General features: G+C 33.7%; 1 protein-coding gene across 3 annotated transcripts in view; it reads right to left on the reverse strand.

Annotated features, from left to right (window-relative positions):
• The window catches only part of LOC114327685 (homeotic protein antennapedia-like), a 1,165,466-nt gene that overhangs the window by 432,561 nt on the left and 710,721 nt on the right, over positions 1 to 22,184 (reverse strand). Inside the window, exon 1 of one of the 3 annotated variants that reach the window (XM_028276383.2) lies at positions 2,232 to 2,446. The exons of the other annotated variants lie outside the window; for them this stretch is intronic. The gene's annotated coding sequence lies outside the window, so the exon portion shown is untranslated. Of the gene's footprint in view, positions 1 to 2,231; positions 2,447 to 22,184 lie in introns of those variants that run through there. 3 annotated transcript variants of the gene reach the window in all.

The raw sequence follows: 22,184 nt of genomic DNA on the forward strand, positions 1-22,184 counted from the left end.
CATATGCCTACATACAACAGAAGTGTTTACTTCATTCCACGTTGTTATATCGAAGGTATACAGCCAGCTACAGGGTTTACCCCCTTTTTAAAGTTTTAAAGTTACAATTCATTGTTATCAACAAGCCAAGAAGCCAAGAAGATTTTGAACCGATTTTAACACATTGAAGAAGCCAAATTATGAAAATGAGGCAAGCTATAGATCCAATCAAAAAAACCCAGAGAGAGGCCTAAAACGTTTGGAATAAAGTGGTGAAGTAATTAATCAGACAGTAAGTATAAAGGGATACATAGTTCAAAAAACTCATAGAGAAGTAAAAACTTCAAATTGTATACTGGTATAAAATCGTTTATTAAAAACTATCAAAGTCATCCAAATGGATTGCAAAACGTTTTCGTTCAAATTCAGAACATCTTCAGTGCATTCTGCTGAGTAGTTTGAAAGCACACTATTTAAAGTGGTAACCCTATATTATATGGTTTACATATTATATTTTGATAAAATATGGTGACTACAAGTCGATGTTGTTAGATATATTTGAATACATGCTCAAAGGGCAACATGTTTCCCTGCTCGAGTGCTCGAAAATGCTAGATACTTGCCAGTTCAATGGGCACAGACCAACTCAGATATAGGATACATAGATATTTTAGCAAGTATTGTATGCAAATACATAATTTGTTAACAAACGATATCATATGATAAATCTACACAAACCAAGGAAATGTAGGGAAGAAAAATAAACAAATTACATAGAAAGAAAAATTTATCAATATTTAACATTTTATTTTTTTGCTCATGATGATTATCTTCATTAGTTTATTCATTTGTATACTTTGAACATTTCGAACACTATTATTTGAAATGTAGTTCATTATCTGTTTTCTAAATGTTGAGTCATGTTTCTCTTTGGCTAATTTGTTCATCGATTTTAATAAACATAGCATGAAATTTATCAGTACCCACAAAGGATCAAGGATCGAGGAGAGAAGGATAGCAAGGAAATATACCTACTTATATGAAGTTTCCGTTTGTGTTCTTGTTTTGAATTATAAAAATTGTTGAATTGTACAAGAATGCTACGATCAAAAGGAATCAGGGAAATAAATTATTTTGATGGGTTCGGAAGAAAACAATCAAAATATTGTTGTGAATAAATTGTTTCAAAAAGCTTGATTGAAGATTTCTCTGATCAATAAGAAAATGATGATGATGCGGAAATTTTTAACATCTCCCACATAAAACAATTGAGAAAATTTTGATTTCCTTGTTGTGATAGTCTTTATTTTTTATGTAGTCATTGTAAACAATGTGTCACACGTATGGAGTATTTTATATTGAAAGTATGAAGAATCAATATTTGCATTCCTGATCATTATCTCTGTTTCATTATAGATAAATATGTAAATTAAAGATAATTATCTTAAAAAGGTTTCTTATTTGCGTGATACTCACTATGTATTTAAAAAATATTGTAGTTATCCTTTTTTTAAAACTACAATTCTTTGTTATCAACTTTGCTTTATCTTTGGTAGTACATATTACTCTTAACACAGAATTTATCGGCAAAAGACTACGCTACAATCACAATAAAGATGCACTAGAAATAAACAAACCAAGATACGTTGAATGTTACGAAGAGCACTCGCAAATTAATTTACAATCTATATACATTGTAAATCCCGAATCATGATTTATATTTTAACGAAAGTTTATATAGGTATTGTAAATCATGATTCAGAAATGCTCCTCGTCACATTCAACGTGTCTCCGTTTGTTTATATCTAGTGCATCTTTATTGTGATTTTAGTATAGATAATTAAGTTTGTGTTTTTGTTTTGAATTACAAAAATTGGTAATTTGTATATTGATATATTTTCCATTTTACTGAAAGACTACTACCAAAAGAAAGCAAAGAAACACATTATTTTGATGAATTCATAAGAAAATGATCAAAATATTGTTGTCAATAAATTGTTTCAAAAAACTTGATTGGAGATTCCTCAGATTAATAAGAAAACATTTTTAGATCGTCCCACATAAAACAGTTGACAAGATTTTGGTTTCCTTGTGTTTATTTATTTTTGTATATGATCATCATTGTAAACAAGGTGCCACACGTATGAAATACCTAATGTATTAAAAGTATGAAGAATAAATCTTTGCATTCCAGTTATTTCTGTTTTAGATATATGAGCTTAAACAATGTCTCTTTTTTACGAGATACTCACTATGTATTTAAAAAATGGTTATTCCTTTTTAAGAACTATAATTTTTGGTTATTAACTTTGCTTTATCTTTGGTGATATCACACTTAACACAGAACTCATCGGCAAAAGACTAGATACGACCTCAAAACGCGTACGGCACGTTTTTTGCACGCACGCGGCAATTCATAAGAAATCATCAACGAAACGGTGAGAAGCAAACGCGATTCGGTACTAGAGTGAGGCTGCTGGACCGACGCTGGTAATCCCGCACTTGTTTTAAGCGTCGCGGCGCTGACGACGTGAAATGCTCATGCGTCCCCCGCCTCCTCCTTTTCCTCGTGCGAGAGCTGCTACTACAACAAAGGCATTAGGAATAGTCGAAGGCGTTTGTGTTTATTCCCCGAACGCATCTACAAAGCTGTCGGTCTGTGACTTTGCAGCTTACACATTGAAATACGTCCGCCACAAGCGCCATTCGACGATTTAAGTATGTATCGGGACAATCAACATGAAACGTCTATTTCGCCCGTTATCAGATTAGAAATATAACAACCGGCAAAATATCTCGCTTATCTGCCAAACCATCTATGCAATTTGCATCATTTTTTTCTTCAGTTCATTAAAGGACAAGATAAATCAAATGTCTTGTAAATACATTCTCTTACATAAGTATGATCTTTCTCTGTATCTTCGATATATTTCAAACTGTTTATTTTTTGTTTTCTGATGGGAAGTAACATGATCCTGACAATCTACTATTGAGTCGTCAGCTCCCTCTCGGCGTTGATTATAAAAAAAATGAGTCACAACTCAGAATATACAGTGATGAGCGCGATAATAACCGGCAAAATAACGCAAAAAATGGAAAACATATTAAGTTGTGAGACAAAAAGAAATGAAACAAGTCGAGGTGGGAAATTTAGCGATAAAAACCTATAAATTTACATTCTACTTATTTATTTTTTTTTTTTTTATTAAAGAAAACTACCGCATCCACCAACAGGTTATTAGCGGAATTACATGATAAACAAAGGTTAACAATTATTTTAACAAGTAAAAAAAATAACTAGATTTGATACAAAATATTGATAGATATTAGATAGTTGAGTAAGTCTTTTACTGGACAGTTTTCTCCTAATAAAGCTAGTAGAGTGTTTGGTAGATTGTTCATTGAACGTTCACGTTGATATTTTGGACACTCGATTAACAGATGGGTAACGGTAAGAGGCGTAGCACATAGGTCACACATGGGACGTTCACTGGCCGAGAGTAAATATGAGTGTGTAATCTTGGTGTGCCCTATACGTAGGCGCGTTAGAACTGTTTGAATAAACCTCGAACTAATACTTGTTTTCCACTGTCGTGTATCTGGTTTTACCGATTTTAGTTTAGATTGCGATAGAAACCATTCGCGTTGCCACTGACCGATCACTTTTTGTTTAAAAAACGTTTTGAGATCTTTAGATACACACTCGCGCACTAATTCGGACATCGCACTTGTTGCTGCATTACGAGAACTTCTGTCAGCCTCTTCATTGCCCATAATCCCTATATGTGATGGGATCCATATAAATTTCGGAGTTGTGTTGTTCTCTTGGGCAATTTGTAGCTCAATTTTTATTAGTTTCTCTAAAGGACTTTCAGGATACAGATGCTGGATTGCGAGTAGAGAGCTGAGCGAGTCGGTGAGAAACAGAGGCTTTGAAATATTTGAAACATTGTATTTATTGTATCCCATCTTTAGACGTATCAGAGGAGTATGTCAACTAAAACTGTCACTGTCACAGTAGCAGTTGCCAAACTCGTCCAATACGTCTAAAGGTGCGAAACAATAAATAGAATATAAATTTATAGGTTTTGATCGCTAAATTTCCCACCTCCACTAGTTTCAAGTCTTTTTATCTCACAACTTAATATGTTTTTCATCTTTTGCGTTCTTTTGCTGGTTATTCGCTCTCATCACTGTATATCGAACAAGTGATATCCTTCGAAGTAATACTCATTCGACCTAAAGTAGGTACCTATTGGTGCTTTAGTCACTGAAGCCTGTCTGAAATTCAGTTTTGTAATGGCCCTAAAAACCACGGTTCCAATTGTTTGAATCACCTCTGTCATCAATTGGTTCTCCTTTAAACTACATTTTCAGTTTAGGACACACAAAAGAGTGTGCTATGTTGGAAATATATATGAAAATTGGAGATTTTGTAATCCTATGCTTTGCCCATGAAAGTACTTTAGTTCAGAGAAATAAGGAAAAAAATATCCTGTTGGTGACACAACCCACTCCAGGCCAAAACCAAATTTTTTGAGTAGTATGGACATCTATAATAATAACCTATATGTTTCCTGCAGCAGATTTTGATGATATACATAGTTATAAACAAATGAAGATCAAAAAACGGTAAATTTTCGCTTTTTTCGTCTATTACCAAAAAGTTAAGCATTTTAAACTCATAAATCATTAAAACAGAAAACTCATAAATCGTATAAAAAACTTCAATATGGCGTTCGCTGAATATGTTTATCCTTATTAATTGCTTCGAAAATTGCAAAATAAATCATAAATTTTGAGTTTTTATAAATATTCATAACTTATGTAAAAATTAACTTAGAACCTTCTTATTACACGGAATGCTGCGACTTCTGGTGCTTAAATCATACCGTAAATTACAAAGCAATTGGTAAAATAGTTTAAAAGTTATTTAATTTGTTTATCCCAAATTAATTTTTTTTGCAACACTATAAGTCAGAAAATTAGGAGGTTACAGTAATACTTCGGACAGTTTCTGAAAGAATAACATTTATACTATTAACTTAATTTAAAAAAAATGACAAAAAGTAATTTTAAACAATGTAAAATTATTTTGCAAAACATGTCGATTTTTGCTTACTTATAAACAATTAGAATAACTTTTTATCCGTTACCCGTAGAAAAATTATTTTTTGATATTTAGAAAGACTGATTTTTTATACACATTTAGAAAGAAAAACAATTGTCCTAGGACAATAAGGGACGAAGTTAGCCCCCCACTTTTTTTAAGTCACATGTTCTTCCAAAATAATTTAGCAATATTTAGAATTATTTTTTGTCATTTTTTTTTAAATTAATAGTGTAAATCTTCTTCTTTCATAAACTATCCAAAGTATTAACGTAACATCATTTTCTGACTTATAGTGTTGCAAAAAAAATGAATTTGGGATAAACAAATTAAATAACTTTTAAACTATTTTACCAATTGCTTTGAAATTTAGGGTATGATTTAAGCACCAGAAGTCTCAGCATTCCATGTAATAAGAAGGTTCTAAGTTAATTTTTACATAAGTTACGAATATTTATAAAAACTCAAATTTATGATTTATTTTGCAATTTTCTAAGCAACCAATAAGGATAAACATATTTAGCGAAAGCCGTATTGAAGTTTTTTTATACGATTTATGAGTTTCTTACTCTCAAGTTTGTTTAAAATGCTTCACTTTTTGGTAATAGACGAAAAAAGCGAAAATTTACAGTTTTTTGATCTTCATTTGTTTATAACTATGTATATCATCAAAATCGGCTGCAGGAAACATATTATAGGTTATTATTATAGACGTCCATACTAAAAAAATTTGGTTTCGGCCTGGACGGGGTTGTGTCACCAACAGGATATTTTCTTTCCTTATTTCTCTGAACTATTTTTAATATATAGGTAAGTATTATATTAATTGTACTTTTAGCCCTAGGCCTTCAAGGCTTGTTGAGCTTTGTAAATAAATAAAATGTATAATCAGCAATAGTTTTTATGATCACTGATTGTTAAGCACAACATTATTTTTTCTACGTTTGTAATGTGAAAACTTATACATATAACAATTGTCGCAGTTAATAAAACATTTTTATTACTTCCTGGAACAAGAAAAATTTAATTAAACGATTGTTAGACTGCCCTAGTACCTCAAGTTATTCCATTATTTATGTGTCCGACGTAGATGAGCGGTGGATAACTCTGTATATATTTTATATGAAACAAATGATTGTCGTTATCTTCGGAATGTAATAGTCGTAAATGTCCTATAAGAAGTATACTTTTAATAAAGTGTCATTTGTTAATTAAAGGGCGTTTTTATAGGCCATTATTCTCACGTTTATATCTTTACAGCATATGGTGAGTTTTATGGCACGCTCGTATGCCAAGTGTTGTCTCTATCAGTTCTTAAAACCATTTAACCTCAAAACACATTAATGATAATTGGGAGGAAAACCCAAAGTTAGTGATATAATGGATATTCGCAATCAGTAGTGATATTTTTTATTTTAAGATTATTTATTTATTTTGTACCAATTACTTAACCAAAACACCAGACAGATAATAGAAAAAGCAAGGAAACACAATATACCAATGCTGCTCCATTTTGTAGATTACACAAAGGCTTTCGATTCGGTAAAATGGGATCCCATCTGGAGTATAATGGAAAATATGGGCGTAGCTAACCACCTAGTTAACCTAATACGAAATCTATATAATAAGAGCTCAGCCAAAGTTAAACCTGGTTAAACTACGCGGAGCATATTCAAATGCTCTTTAAACAAAGAAAAGAACTTAACAGGGCTGTATATTATCAGTAGCAATGGCACAAGAGCTCTGAAATTATTGAATTTTTCCCGAGTGACACTATGACAGTTTTAAATTCACGAGCCGAAGGCGAGTGAAATTATGTCAAAGTGTCACGAGAGCAAAAATTCTATATTAATTTCAGAGGTCGAGTGCAATTTGTTGCGATTATTTCATGAATAAAACTGTTCAAAACCAAAATTTTATTGTAATTTATTTATGTAACTACCATTAAACACACAGTTTTTATAAATATTTGACGATTGAAAGTCATCACTTTTATAATTTTTAAAACGTTAATTGTCATTAATGTCACTGAATGTATTTTTTCGTAGCAACGAAGGGCATCTGACGTAATATACTTAACGACGGGAGATTATCAAAAATTATCGATTTAATTCAGATTTCTGTAGCTTTCTATTGGTCAGAATCTCCTATGAATGAAATAATCACCGTTATTCTGCGACATATGTAGATACTCTGAATACATAATCACTATAGGATGCAGATAAATCAGTAACCTGCCATCCGCAAATGACACACTTATACTACCATCAAATGAAATCAAAATGATTACCATCACCGAACGCTAACACGGACAAACAAAAAATTCAGATTTAACATCAACACTGTAAAAACAAAAATAGTGATCGAGGACAGGACCAATAACAAACTACCGCACATACACCAAGTGGCGAATTTCGAAGTAGTAGACAGATTTCTATACTTGGAATCAACAATGGCGACTGCTCTTCAGAAATCAAGCCTAGACCATAGACTTAAATAATGATAGACGGAGTGCCATTCAGAGCGAAGTAACACCATCTTTTTTCTTTGGATCAGTGCCGTTTCACTCTTACGCATAGCAAAGTTGCGACAGGAGTCATCCCCTTCCGTGCCTATACTCTCACTGAATATCATCATAGACTCCCGATACAATGTGTTAGAAAGTGATACCGCAAACCAGTCGAAGAGATCGTGTCGTCAGGAAGCGCGGAGTGTAGGCTGACTCTATGTTAATATATACCTCTATGGCCTAGACTAGCAATCACCAAAAACTCAACAGCTAAATTAATTAAAATATGGATAGATCTAACGTTTTAAGGTTTCTTTTTAAAATTCGTCCTGTTCCCATATTAAATTCATCATTATCAGTCAGTCCTTATTTGTCCATTGTTGAACATAGGCCTCATCTAGATATTTCCATCTTGTTCTGTTTTGCGCCTCTGCTATCCAATGGGTCACAATTATTAAAGTCTTCTGTCCATCTCGTTAGAAGTATTCCCCCTCTTTGCTTGTCTGCCATTGGTCTCCACTTTCATCTTTCATTCTCGCAACATGTCCCACCCATCTTCATTCCTCAACCTTCCTAAACTTATTTCTTCATGTCTCATTAGAGCCTGAAACTTCCTGTCAACATTGTCCACATTATCTGACCATATCAAGCGGATCCACGATATCAAGCTTCGTCTACCTGCTCCTCTAGTTTCCTCGGTTTTCACCGCCTGGCAAGGTGGCTTTTACTTGCTCTATCTCCTACTAGTGTTTAATTTTTATTTCAGTGGTTATACCTTATACCTTTCTCTTTAAACCTTTTGTTTTCCCTAGTCATTTACCGCTAATTTATAGCGAAGATGGGTCCATTCCCATCTGTTGTCTATTTTTCTGTTTAAGTACAGCATAGATTGTTTGGTGTATTTCTCTTTTCATTATCTCTATTTTAAAGCGATATTTCTTGACCTTAGGATTGTTTATTACACCTTTTCTTCAAATTTCGTTATTTAGTTTTCAATATCATTACACTCATTAATACTCTGCTAATTTATATTGAAAATTTAATTCAACCACTGACTGTTTTGTTTTGTGGCTATATATATAGCAAAGACAATGAGTAAGTAATCTTAACCACATTTTCAATATTTTAACGGTCAAAATTTCACCCCTTTTTTCCATTTTATTAAGAGGGATTACTTACTTTTAGGTTCACTGAAGATGGACTGATAAGTCCTAAAACGATCTGAACAATCAATATAATCCTTTTGGACGTTTTAGAATTGTTAATTCTTAATTAAATTCATTACCAATTACACAAGGGAGTTATCACTTCACGTTAAAAGTTACTTATATCGTTGCTTATATTTATAAATTATTTGACACAGTCAATGACAACATCGGGCACTTATTTTTATGAGTTAACAGTTACCCAAAGTCATGTTCAAAAGATTAAGTTTATGTATATTAGGTATTGTAAAATTAGCTAAGCCGTTTTCGTAACATTTCTATATTTAAAAGTTTATTCATATTTATTCATTTGATCTGTTCAAACGTCAGAAAATCTTTTCTCCCACATTCTTTTGATGCCCATTTCGTTGACAAAATCCGTTACTAAACTCTCTTGTGTCTTATCCCCAGCCATAGGTGATAAAACATCAACCTACACAACCGAAAAAATATGAATTTGATGAAAAGTACTTTTTTGTATCCGACACAATCAAAACAGTGGCTGAAGCGTTTGAAGAGGTAAAGCAGAATCTAAAACTATCATCACCCATCGTAAACCTTTCACACTCGGCCCGTTTTTAGCTTCCCTAAATTCTAAAAGATCGTATTTTATTCCAAATAAATTTGTTGTGGGACGTTTATTGCCTAAAATAAGAAGAGGAATTCGAAAAAATAGACAAACATGTGGAGGCGGTTAGTAATTTGAGATTGATCTATATGAAGGTCTTGTGCAAAAAATAGATTATTTGAACAACGAAAGTTTATTGTTATAGAAAGTATTTATTTGTAACGTTATAATGTTACAAATAAGTAACAAAAATATAGTGACAAAAATATAGTAACGTTATACCTTTGTAACGTTATAAACATTTATAAACAAATATTTTATTCAATGCACATACAGTCGGAAAAATGAAAGAATACCCATGCCCATGCTTATTAATAATCTATCTTTCTCGTTTGTTATATTATATGAAAAAAAAACAGTAAATACAAAATATGTGATTGATGTGATCGTTCATGGGTATTCTTTCACTTTTCCGACTGTAGATACATTTATAAGAAACAAGTCTTACCCATTTCTTGTAAATTTTAACTTCAAACAAGCCAGGTTTAAAACTTCTATTAAACAATCTAAAAGCCAAGTTGGAATATCCATTAATGTAAGCCAGGTGATGCATATTACATACATAAACATCATATTTACATAACATATTCCAACTGTAATTATTATTATTATTAGTAAAGGAAGCAATTTTTCATTTGAAGAAATCAAACTAACTAGCAAGTAAAACAACCGTTCTTATCTCAACAATTTAAATGTTAATTCGTAAAATATTGTCCCTTAATCTAACAGTATCTACAGAACAAGACATTATTTTTAATATTATTACATGGCTCACAAATTTTACTCCACAACTCGACGAATAAATTTTAGAGTCTATATGTTTTAATAATTAAGAATTACTTTCTCTTTGCTAATTAATTGAATTATCACACATTAGAGGCCTTCATTAATTCTATTGACGTGGTTTGTTTATTTGGTTAGAACCAGCATAATTTTATTATTGTCTATGATGATAATAAGGATCAATTACCCGTAATAGACCGTCGGCTTTTAATACGAAGTTCAACCACGGTTTTATCCCTAATGCTTTTTTGTGCACTGAAAATGTCATATAAGATTAGAAAAAAAAAAGAAAAGTTAGAGTTGAACCAGGCTCGTTTTTCTAAAAATCGAATTTTTCTTACTTTTGCAAGTTTTCCAAGGTAAAATTTTTCGTTTTCACGATCTGCCGTTATGCTCTTCTTTGCAGGTTATGTCACGTCACATAGCAAACTCTTAGCCTACTCTTCTAATCATTTTTTTTATTTAAATTTTCTAGTCTTTATTATTTCTGACATTAATACTAAACAAATATTAGGATGCAGATTATGTACGGTAGCTATCTTTAATAAATTCTCATGAGATTCGTATCTATTTACATAATTCAGAAATACCGGATTTATTAATGAATTATAATAATTATTAGATTTATAGTTTATAAAAATTAAAATTAAATTAATACATACATATTAATATTAATTAAACATGTTAAAATATACTGACAAATTAAAAAGCTGTTTAATTAATGAATTTTATTCGATATAAATTTTAAATAAATATAAAATATCTCAACAAATACATTTATATATTTAGATAATATGTAACTACATATAAGTATGTAAAATTTGTGTCTATTTTCATCGACATATTTTAAAATGATTTTGTACACAATATTCAACACTGAACACGAAAGAGGCGAAAAAATATCTCTTTTAATAATAATAATAATAATAATAATAATAACCGAAAACTCAATTCCACCGTAGAAAGTGTCGACAAGTCTTACCCAAGCCAAGAAGAAATTCATGAGTTTTGGGGAAATCAACTTTCCACACCAGCTGCTTTTAACAACAATGCTGGCTGGATAGAAGATACGACGCACAACTGTCACCACTACGTCACTGCTAACTACGAACCATTCACGACTGAAGAAGTCTCAAATGTCATCAAAGAGCTTCATAACTGGAAATCTCCTGGACCAGACGGAGTTCAGAACTTCTGGCTTAAAAAGTTTTGGAGTATTCATGAGTGCTTATCAACATTAATTAATCATGTTATTTCTAATCCGCAGGAATTACCATCATTTCTAACTCAGGGAACTACTTATTTAATACCCAAGGATCAAAATAACACCCAAGATCCATCCAAGTACCGCCCAATTACTTGTCTTCCAACTTTGTATAAATTGGTCACATCCTGTGTAACCCGGCGTATCTACCAACACTGTGCTCTAAACAATATCATAGAGCCTCAACAGAAAGGATGCGCTAAGGGTTCCCTGGGTTGCAAAGAACAGCTTATCATCGACTCAGTCATTTCTAACCAGGCATTCATTAAAAAAAGAAACCTTTTTACTGCTTTTATTGACTATAAAAAGGCCTTTGATTCAGTACCGCATGAATGGCTAATAGATATATTGAAAATATACAAAGTAGATGATAACATAGTGACCTTTTTAAGGCATATAATGAGAGATTGGAAGACTAAAATTCACCTCCAAATACCTGGTGAAAACAATATCGAAACCGAAAATATCGCAATCAACCGGGGCCTATTTCAAGGAGACTCGTTGAGTCCATTGTGGTTCTGTTTAGCTTTGAACCCCCTTTCCCAACTATTAAACTCCACTGACTCAGGTTTTAGCATTAAAAGCAATAATACTGTGGTAGCGAAGCTCAATCATCTGTTGTATATGGATGATTTGAAATTAATGGCTTCCACTCGAGAACACCTAGAAGAGATGCTAAAAACTGTAGAAACATTTTCTAATGATATTAGTATGCAGTTCGGTCTAGACAAGTGCCGTGTTTTGAATATAGTCAGAGGAAAGGTACAGCCCGGTGGATTCGATATGCAAAATGGCCAGAACATCGAGGCCATGGGCGACAACGATATGTACAAATATCTTGGAGTAAAGCAGGCGCGGAAAATTGACCATAAACAAATGAAAACTGAGATAACTACTGAGTTTATAAGAAGGGTAAAACAGCTGCTTCGTTCACAGCTTAACAGTAAAAATTTGTTTAAGGCCCTAAACACCTACGCTTGTTCCGCGCTTAGCTATTCATTTGGTATTGTTAAGTGGACAAAAACGGATATAGAAAATCTTCAGCGAAAAGTACGAACACACCTCACAAAGGCACAAAAACACCACCCTAAAAGTGCAGTAGAACGAACGACATTACCCCGGTATTTAGGAGGAAGAGGACTTATGGATATAGGTGAGCAATTAGATAAACAAATTGCTAATTTAAGAACTTATTTTCAGATGCAGGCTGAGACATCTACTCTACATCGCGCTATCTGCGCAGTAGATGACACAACACCGATCAAACTGAGGGAAGCAGAACTACGCATAAACCACCTTACTAAGGACGAAAAAGTGCGCGCCTGGATGGGTAAACCTTTGCACGGGCGACATCCCAATGAGGTCAGCCAAGATTATGTCGACAATATAGCGTCGAACTACCGGTTGACATCAGGAAAGATGTTCCCTGAAACGGAGGGTTCATTACTGGCCATTCAGGATCAGGTTATACCAACCAGAAACTACCTGAAATATATCATCAAAGACCCTCAGGTTCAAAACGACAGATGCCGATATGGATGTCAAGCCCAAGAAACCATCCAACATCTTACAGGGGGCTGCCAGGCATTTGCTGCAACTGAATACAAGGAACGGCATGACGCAGTGGGAAAAATCCTTCATCAAGAGATAGCTATCAAGCTGGGACTTCTCCAAACGGACCATCTCCCGTATTATCAATACGTCCCTGAGAGTATGCTTGAGGATGGCAACTACAAGCTATACTGGGACCGCACTGTGCTCACAGACCAAACAGTGGCACATAATAGACCAGATCTCGTACTAGTTAATAAATTAACAAGACAAACAACACTAATTGATGTGGCGATACCTAACAACAATAATCTACGTAGTAAATTCACTGAAAAGATCGCCAAGTACAGAGATCTAGAAATTCAAATACGAAGGCAATGGAGAATGCAAAGTACCCAGACGATACCTATTGTTATATCTACTACTGGAGTCATTCCGAAGAACCTCCTCGAAAGCATAAAAAGGCTGGGTCTAAATGAACATCTTTACAAGACCATGCAGAAAGCTGTACTACTCGCAACGGCCAGATGTGTACGAAAATTTTTGGGAGATACACCTGCATACCAAGTCACCTAGGGCTCGATAACACGGAAAGAGTCCCACCAGAGCTCAATCCTTTTGATACCGTAGGTATCTGGGATGAGTCAATTTTCCCCTTAGAGGGAGTGTGAGCCGTATGGCTAAATCTGGAAATAATAATAAGACGTTTATTGTTCCAAAAAAAATATATATAAATTTACAAAAAAAAAACATAGATTTGAAATGTGGTAGGAACAATGCGTTTTGATATCAGCATCTGTACTTTACCAGAAAATACAGGGCTGTTGAACGCCCTGTTTTGGTTTATTGTTGTGAGTTGTGATTTTTAGGCACTTCTATGTACTTCCAATGTTATAACGTTGAAAAATTTCTGACTATAGCGGAGCTTGTGAACCTAGATATTTTCATTTATTTGACACTATTTTCTCTCATAAATTTGCCTTTTTTGGAACAAAGTATGACAATGTAACTGTGAAAGCAATGAGAAGAATGCATAGAGAGAAATTAGTGAATATAACACAATGACTGTATAAAGAAAAACAGGTGCAAATAACGTTAGGCAATGGAATATCAAAAATCATCACCGCGGCAAAAGGCCTTAAAGAGAGATGTTTACAAATTTTAACATATGCACAGGTCAGGCTTTGAGAACATGGAAGATACGGAACATATCTGGAAGGAGGACATGGAACATATCATACAAAAATTAAAGGAAGAATATGAGCTATGGGGACTCAAGATAAATATGGGTAAGTCCGAATACTTATGTAATCGATCCCAGGTTGCAGATTTGAACTTAAGTTTAAAAGAAGAGACTTTTAAGAGTTTGGTAGAATTTTAACCATTTAGGGTCAATGTTGTAGGGAAGATGTAGGAACGAAAATAGCACGGGAAACTGAAACTAATCCACGAAAGCTATAAATGAAGCTATACGGAACAACATTCTAACCAAAGAAGACGGAAAAGGAATTTTTCTACGAGCATGCAAAAAAGTCTACGTTTCCGCACGCGTTTTAGTTTGGAAAGTTTTACTTTTCCGCGTTTCTTTTCCGCATTACTTTTCCGCACTGAATTTACATTTACACTTTTTTCTGTTTACTGATTTTTCCGGTAATCGATCAAGATTATTGACAACGTCGAGAATAGATGGGGGTAGTTCTTCGTCACTTGATGCCATCTAAATCACTGAATTATTTTAAAATTTGGAAGTAAAGATTCATGGAAATTTTAAAGTGTGTGACGTGCTTTTTGACAATAATTGCTTTGTTTGACATCGTTGCTATGACTTTAAAATAATAAAACCTGTATTGATATACACCATTCATTACTGCATACCTGGTATTTATGCACGGCATTGACTTTAATTCGGGATTATTATAACTTATTAGCGTTTTTTTCAATTCAATTAATTGATTAAGATTTGGTCATTTTTTAAACGCTCGTAGAAAAAATATTGTTCCTAACTCTTGCGGAAAGTCTTTTTTCCGCACTCGATTGCTTGCCGATCTCCGCATTCCGAACTTTCCGCACTAGTTAGGAAAATATCTATTTCAGATAATAGTACTGAATATTACCCTAGATGGAGCGGAAGCGGAGGTATGGCCTCATTGGCCAACAATAAATACTAACGAGTTTTGATGGGAAATAAACCACAATTTTACTAAAAAGATGATTTTATTATCTAAATTGTATGACAGTAAACAAAGTTGTCAACAATTTTTAGTTGAACATCAAAACTTTTAGGCATGGATTTTAAATTTTAGTTCAAGTCCTTATAGTCGGAGAGATAGAAGCGGATTTTGTGCGTGATAAGTAATATGGAAAAACTATACGGGGATATGTTGAATTAGTTGTGTACATGACTTTCCCCAACGGCCGGAAACCAGAGTGGAGGACGAGGGTATTTATAAGGGGTTAAAATCGCGGTTTTTATTATTTTTTTGTGACGCTCATGATGGAGATAGTGCACCAAAATTTGGGAATAAGTAGGTCATGACGTAACTAAGTAAAATCTCCAGGGGTGGCACGCTGCGTGGCTGACAAAGGGGTGGGGCAGTGGTGACTATAAAAAATATAAGGGGTTTTTTGCGACGTTCATGATTGAGATACTGCACCAAAATTTGGGAATAAGTAGACTATGACATAACTATGTAAAATCTCCAGAGCCGGAAACCAGAGTGGGGGACGAGGGTAGTTCTAAGGGGTAAAAGTCGCGGTTTTTATTATTTTTTTTGTGACGCTCATGATCTAGATAGTGCACCAAAATTTGGGAATAAGTAGGTCATGACGTAACTAAGTAAAATCTCCAGGGGTGGAACGCTGCGTTGCCGCCAAAGGGGTGGGGGTAGGGGTGTATAGAAAAAGTATAAGGGGTTTTTGCGACGTTCGTGATCGAGATAGTAAACCAAAATGTGGGAGTAAGTAGATCATCACGTAACTAAGCAAAATCTCCAGAGGCGGAATCCACAGTTGGGGATGAGAGTAGTTTTAAGGGGACAAATTCGCAGTTTGTATTATTTTTTTCTGTGACGCAACACAACATTTTTGTCCCTCACGCAGCTTTCCGCCTCTGGAGATTTTACTTAGTAATGTCATGATCTACTTATTTCCAAATTTTGGTGCACTATCTCAATCACGAACGGCAAAAAAACCCCTTATATTTTTATACTCACCCCTGCCTACCACCCCTTTGTACCCCAAGCAGCGTTCCGCCCCTGGATATTTTACTTAGTTACGTCATGACCTACTTACTCCAAAATTTTGTTGCACTATCTCCATCATGAGCGTCACAAAAAAAATAATAAAAACCGCGACTTTTATCCCTTATAACTACCCTCGTCCCCAACTCTGGTTTCCGGCTCTGCGGATTTTACTTAGTTATGTAATGGTTTACTTATTCCCAAATTTTGGTGCACTCAATCACGAACGTCGTAAAAGACCCCTTATATTTTTTATATTCTCCCCTACCCCCACCCCTTTGTCGGCCTCGCAGCGTTGCGCCCCTAGAGATTTTACTTAGTTACGTCATGACCTACTTATTCCCAAATTTTGGTGCACTATCTAGATCATGAGCGTCACAAAAAAAATAATAAAAACCGCGACTTTTACCCCTTAGAACTACCCTTGTCCCCCACTCTGGTTTCCGGCTCTGGAGATTTTACATAGTTATGTCATAGTCTACTTATTCCCAAAATTTGGTGCACTATCTCGATCACGAGCGTCACAAAAAAAATAATAAAAACCGCGATTTTGCCCCCTTATAACTACCCTCGTCCCCCACTCTGGTTTCCGGCCGTTGGAGAAAGTCATGTACACAACTAATTCAACATATCCCCGTATAGTTTTTCCATATTACTTATCACGCACAAAATCCGCTCCCAGCTCTTAGACTATTATTTGTAAAATTTTAAATTTTTGTGAAGATATCTTGTTGTGTCGCTACCTTAATAAAGCATCTCCAAGATATTTTAAATGGAATAGAAGGACGAAGAATTTTTTTAGTAAAATTGTGGCTTAATATTAAACCATCAAGCCACTCTACACTACAAGCAGCAATAGATAAAACAGACTGCACGAAGTTGCTGGGGGTCCTGTTAGGCAGTAATTTTGAATGGTCAAACCACATTTCTAATTTGAAATCCAGATTAAGTAGCGCATGTTATGCATTGAGAATTCTTTCACGTCTCTTTAATACATCAATATTAAAAACAGTATACTTTGCCCATTTTTACTTAATAGCCAAATATGGCATTGAAGTCTGGGGTTGTACCTCTGAATTAGAGCAGATATTCGTACTTCAGAAAAGAGCTATTAGGATAATATTTAGAATGAAATTTAGACATTCTTGTAGAGGTATCTTTAGACAAAATAATATTCTTACAATTCCTGGTCTGTATATATTTTCGTGTATAATGTATTTACATTGCAAAATTTATGAATTCAATAAATTTCAATTTAACCATGTTTATTCAACAAGATTCAGAGACAATCACTTTATGCTTCCACAACATCGTTCTGTTTTGTTGGAAGGTAGCACACATTATGCAGTCATAAGTTTATTTAACAAATTGCCAATAGATATACTTACGAATGAATTTACATCAGCCAAACTTTCGGAGGTGTGTACATCAATACATTTGTGAGCTAGAACCATATTCTAAAAATAACTTTTAAGTATGTTTTGTCGTATTTATTAATTTATATACTTTTAAGATGTACTTTATATGTCTGTAACTTTGACTTGTCTCATACATGTACAACTTTGTATAATGTCGCATGTGATGAATAAATTTGACTTGATTTGACTTGGCTTATTTCCCATCAAAACTAGTTAATTGCAAAAATGCCACAAGAAAATAGCTTCAGAACAACATTAACAATAAATACGTTATAAGTACAGTTGAATTGTAGTTTATGAGAAGATGTCTACAAATCACCAGAGAGGATACATAGAATAAGAACAGGGGAAATATTGAACTGAATGGCAGTAGAATGCTCAATTAGAAAAAAGTTGGAAACCAGACCCCTGTACTGGATCAAGCATGTACAAAGAATGCCAGAGCACAGGTGACCGAAAATAATATTGGACTGAGCCACACCGGGAAGAAGACGGAGAGGAAGACTTGCTATGAGATGGAAAACCTACTTGGCAAATGCTTTGAGAGATAGAAACCTTAGAGAAGGTGACTGGAGAATAGAATGCTGTGGAGGTGGGAAACGGCGAACTCATAATGAAAAAACCGAAGAAAAAGAAGAAGGATAATGCATGAACATTTTGTAAACAATTTTTTCATAACATCTCTTTTTGGTTAATAGGTAGTATGTATGTACTGCTGTTATATTTTTTAATTTCATATAATTTATATTTACATGCAAATATAATCTGGGTCTCTGATTCTATGTATTTACCATATTATTGGTGTAAATATGATCAGTCACTTTAGATTACCTTTTATCAGAAAGTTATCTAGCTTTTATCACTAATAAGAAATTTTTTGTTAAATTTTTGTAATGTAAACTCCCTTACGAACATTATAATCATGTTCACGGCTCCCATTTTTATCCGCATACTCCTATTATCTGGGTTTATTTTAATATCCGCAATTAATAGACCGTGAAAGTGTTCTGACGCCAATTTCCGTGTCGTGTATTATTATCTCTAAATAACGGTTTAATACGTTGTAGTGGACAACTGTGCAAGAGCTAGAGATTATAGGTTATCGGATATGTATCGTAAATATTGCAAAAATGCCGAGAAATTTTCAATACACAACGTCTAATTTAGTGGCAAGTGTTACCTGGTAGAGGTAGAGGAATGTGATATTAACTAACAAAGAATCTAGGAAGTGCCAGATGCAAATGTTAGTCTTCGAGGGAAAATTAAATTTGTGTATAGAAGGATAGACAACAAAAAGTATTTTAGTAACTAATCCAAAATCAGACAAAACGTTGTATCTTAACATTTCCAAAAAAAGGTAAATGGAACGAATTCATTATAGCGATATATTATATTATTAATAGTAAACGTCTTTGACTTGTTGTACCTACCTATTCCAAATATTTTCTAGTTACCAAAAAAATTCTTATGTTACAAAAAAAACCAATCAAATGTAAAACTTAAGAGTACCTAAACGTGCATGGCTTATTGTATTTAAAATATTTTCTAGTTACCGAAAAACTTTTACGTTATCAAAAAACAAGGAAAATGCAAAACATCAATTCCATTGAAATTATATCTATATCCGCCAACTGCGCATTTGACAAATGACGTTTGATAGACATGTGACAAGGGGCGGATGATTCCGCCTCTAATTCCATCGGAACAACGATTATAAAGAGAGGGCGTGGTTTAAATTGGTATTTAGATAAAAGCATCAGTTTGACATTAGATAGTATTTTGTACAATAAACATTAATTACCCTAATTCTATACGCATGTGAATTAGACCAAAACCAACAAGTATGCAACACAATCTTATGAATTAGAATTTATTTAACTATATTAAGTATTAGTAAACGGATACTTATTTGATGCTATGTAATTTTGCCAATTAATAAACAATATCTTATACTTTTATCAACGAAAATAATAAGCAAAAAAAGAATGTGTGTGTACTTTGTACGCACGTAAGAAGTTATACTTCTATTATATGATTTCTTAAAAATAAATATACTTTAAATAGTTTGTTTTAATCAAAAATTAATAACCATTTTAAATTTTAGTTTGTTCAACCAGTTTGTATTAATTTTTTTAAACACCAAACTAATTTTGTGCTTACCGCTTTCAAAAAAATAAAAAAAAGTATAGGATTGCACTGGATTCGAGCTCAAGACCTCTCGATCTCTGGCCGAATGCTATACCAAATACGCTACGAAGACTGTGTCTGTATCGGTTCGGACGTATCTAATGACAATTCACGGAAACAAACAGACAAGGTGTGAAGTAAAATAAATATACAATAAAATGTTTTAATAATACTCATCTTACTTCTGAGGAAGACAAATCCAAAGACACAAAAATTATAATAAAAATATTTACTAAATACACTAATATATTCTTTTCACACCTTTTCTTGCACTGATATATTTATACATAACTTGAAAGATTCAGCAACTAAACGCCATACTGTCTGTGTGCGCATGCGCGCAGTATTATGAAATTTTACTCTCAATCGCGCCTAAAGAAGTATAACTTCAAAAAAACAAATGTCTCGCGCAAATTAATTGGACCAAATGTTTAGTTAGCGTGATCACCGTGTTGGGTTACCCTTACGATTTAAAACGCCATCATTGTTGGCAGTAAACTGGTTGAAAGTTATTCCAAATTTCCTGAGCTTTGCCCTTTAATGCAGATAATGTGAGAGCTGCTCTCGATAGGGGATAGATCAGGACTGCTTGAACAGAAATATTCAGATCCGACAACCATGATGTAGGTATGGCAGACTGCGCCATCTTGTTGAAATATAAATTTCTTATTTGGCAGTTTAATTTCATTAATGGAAGGCAATAATTATTCTGGTAAAATACTTTTGCACTAAAATACTACTGCATTGATACTGACAGTGCCATCGATAAAAAGAATAAGGCTATCTCCTTAAGATGACATACAACCCCAAACCATCACAGATATCGGGAACTTAACCTTTCTTTTGAGGCAATCTTCGTGATACTCTTCACATGGCACTCGAATATCTTTACATTGTGTATCGACAACACAGACCACAAATTCATCACTCAAAATAACTGAAACCCATTGACGCTGAACCCTGTTTCGGTGCTCATAAAAATCGATTTTTTTGTTTCGTTTTAAGAATTGGTTTTTTTTGTTTAAAGTGCGATGATCAGTTATCATCACATTATTAGCTGAATACCCCATTTTTTCATATTCCACAAACATGTGTCTTTTTAAATTGGTCTACCAACAGCATACATGGACCCATCTTACAGCCAATTATCGAGATAAAACTTGGCATTTTGTTTAATAAGTATCCGAATAAGGATGATCCCAAAAATCAAAAAAAAATCAAAGCTACAGAGATAAGATTCTTGAGAAAAATAGAAGGGGTCACACGAAGAGACAAAATAAGAAACGACACAATAACTCAAGCTCTAAAGATAAAACCCATAGAGACAATTATAGGGGAACGACAGTTAGGATGGTTGGGCCAGATCCATAGACTAAACGGCACAAGAATAACGAAAAAAGTATATGAAGTCAGAGTACAAGGGAAAAATAAAGTAGGTCGTCCAAGAATGAGATGGGAAGAACAAGTTAGACAAGAAGCAGAGAAGAGAGGACTGCAATGGAGTATGGCAAAACAATTAGCTCAAAATAGAACAGCATGGAAAAGAAGTATCAAAGAAGCACCACAAGATTAAAACATATGGACAGAAAGATGGGTCAAATAAGTTATTTATATTCATTAAAATTGTATTGTTAATAGTTATTTTTCCACGAGCGTGCAAAAATGTCTACTTTCGCACACGCGTTTTACTTTTACGCACGCGTGTTACTTTTCCGCACGCGTTTTACTTTTCCGCACGCGTGTTAATTTAGATGTGTTAATATGGCCTTAAAGTAATTATAATACATGCATTAAACTAATATTTAGATATTATTTACTAATTTATTTCAAATATATCTTATTGTGTTCATGTTTTAATGAAATTAACGCGAGAATTCGATGAAATAAAATAATTTTGACATAATATTCGAAAGTCAAATCAGTAGACAATAACAGTGGTTTTGAATCGTCGTCATGGAAACCAAGATCGTCGTCATGTTAACCAATTATGCTGAAAGTTTGGTTTTGACAACCTTGTCAAAGAATTAATTTGTGTATGTATTTTCATATTAATTAAATTAATTGATTAAGATTTGGTCATTTTTTAAAGACTCGTAGAAAAAATATTGTTCCTAACGCTTGCAGAAAGTCTCTTTTCCGCACGCGACTGCAGTTTGCCGAACGACGCGAAGCGACGGGGGAAGCGGGGCAAGCAGTCGACTGCGGAAAAGAGACTTTCTGCAAGAGTTAGGAACAATATTTTTTCTAAGAGTCTTTAAAAAATTACCAAATCTTAATCAATTAATTTAATTAATATGAAAATACATACACA

Source organism: Diabrotica virgifera, chromosome 2 (assembly GCF_917563875.1).
Source record: "Diabrotica virgifera virgifera chromosome 2, PGI_DIABVI_V3a".
NCBI lineage: Eukaryota > Metazoa > Arthropoda > Insecta > Coleoptera > Chrysomelidae > Diabrotica > Diabrotica virgifera.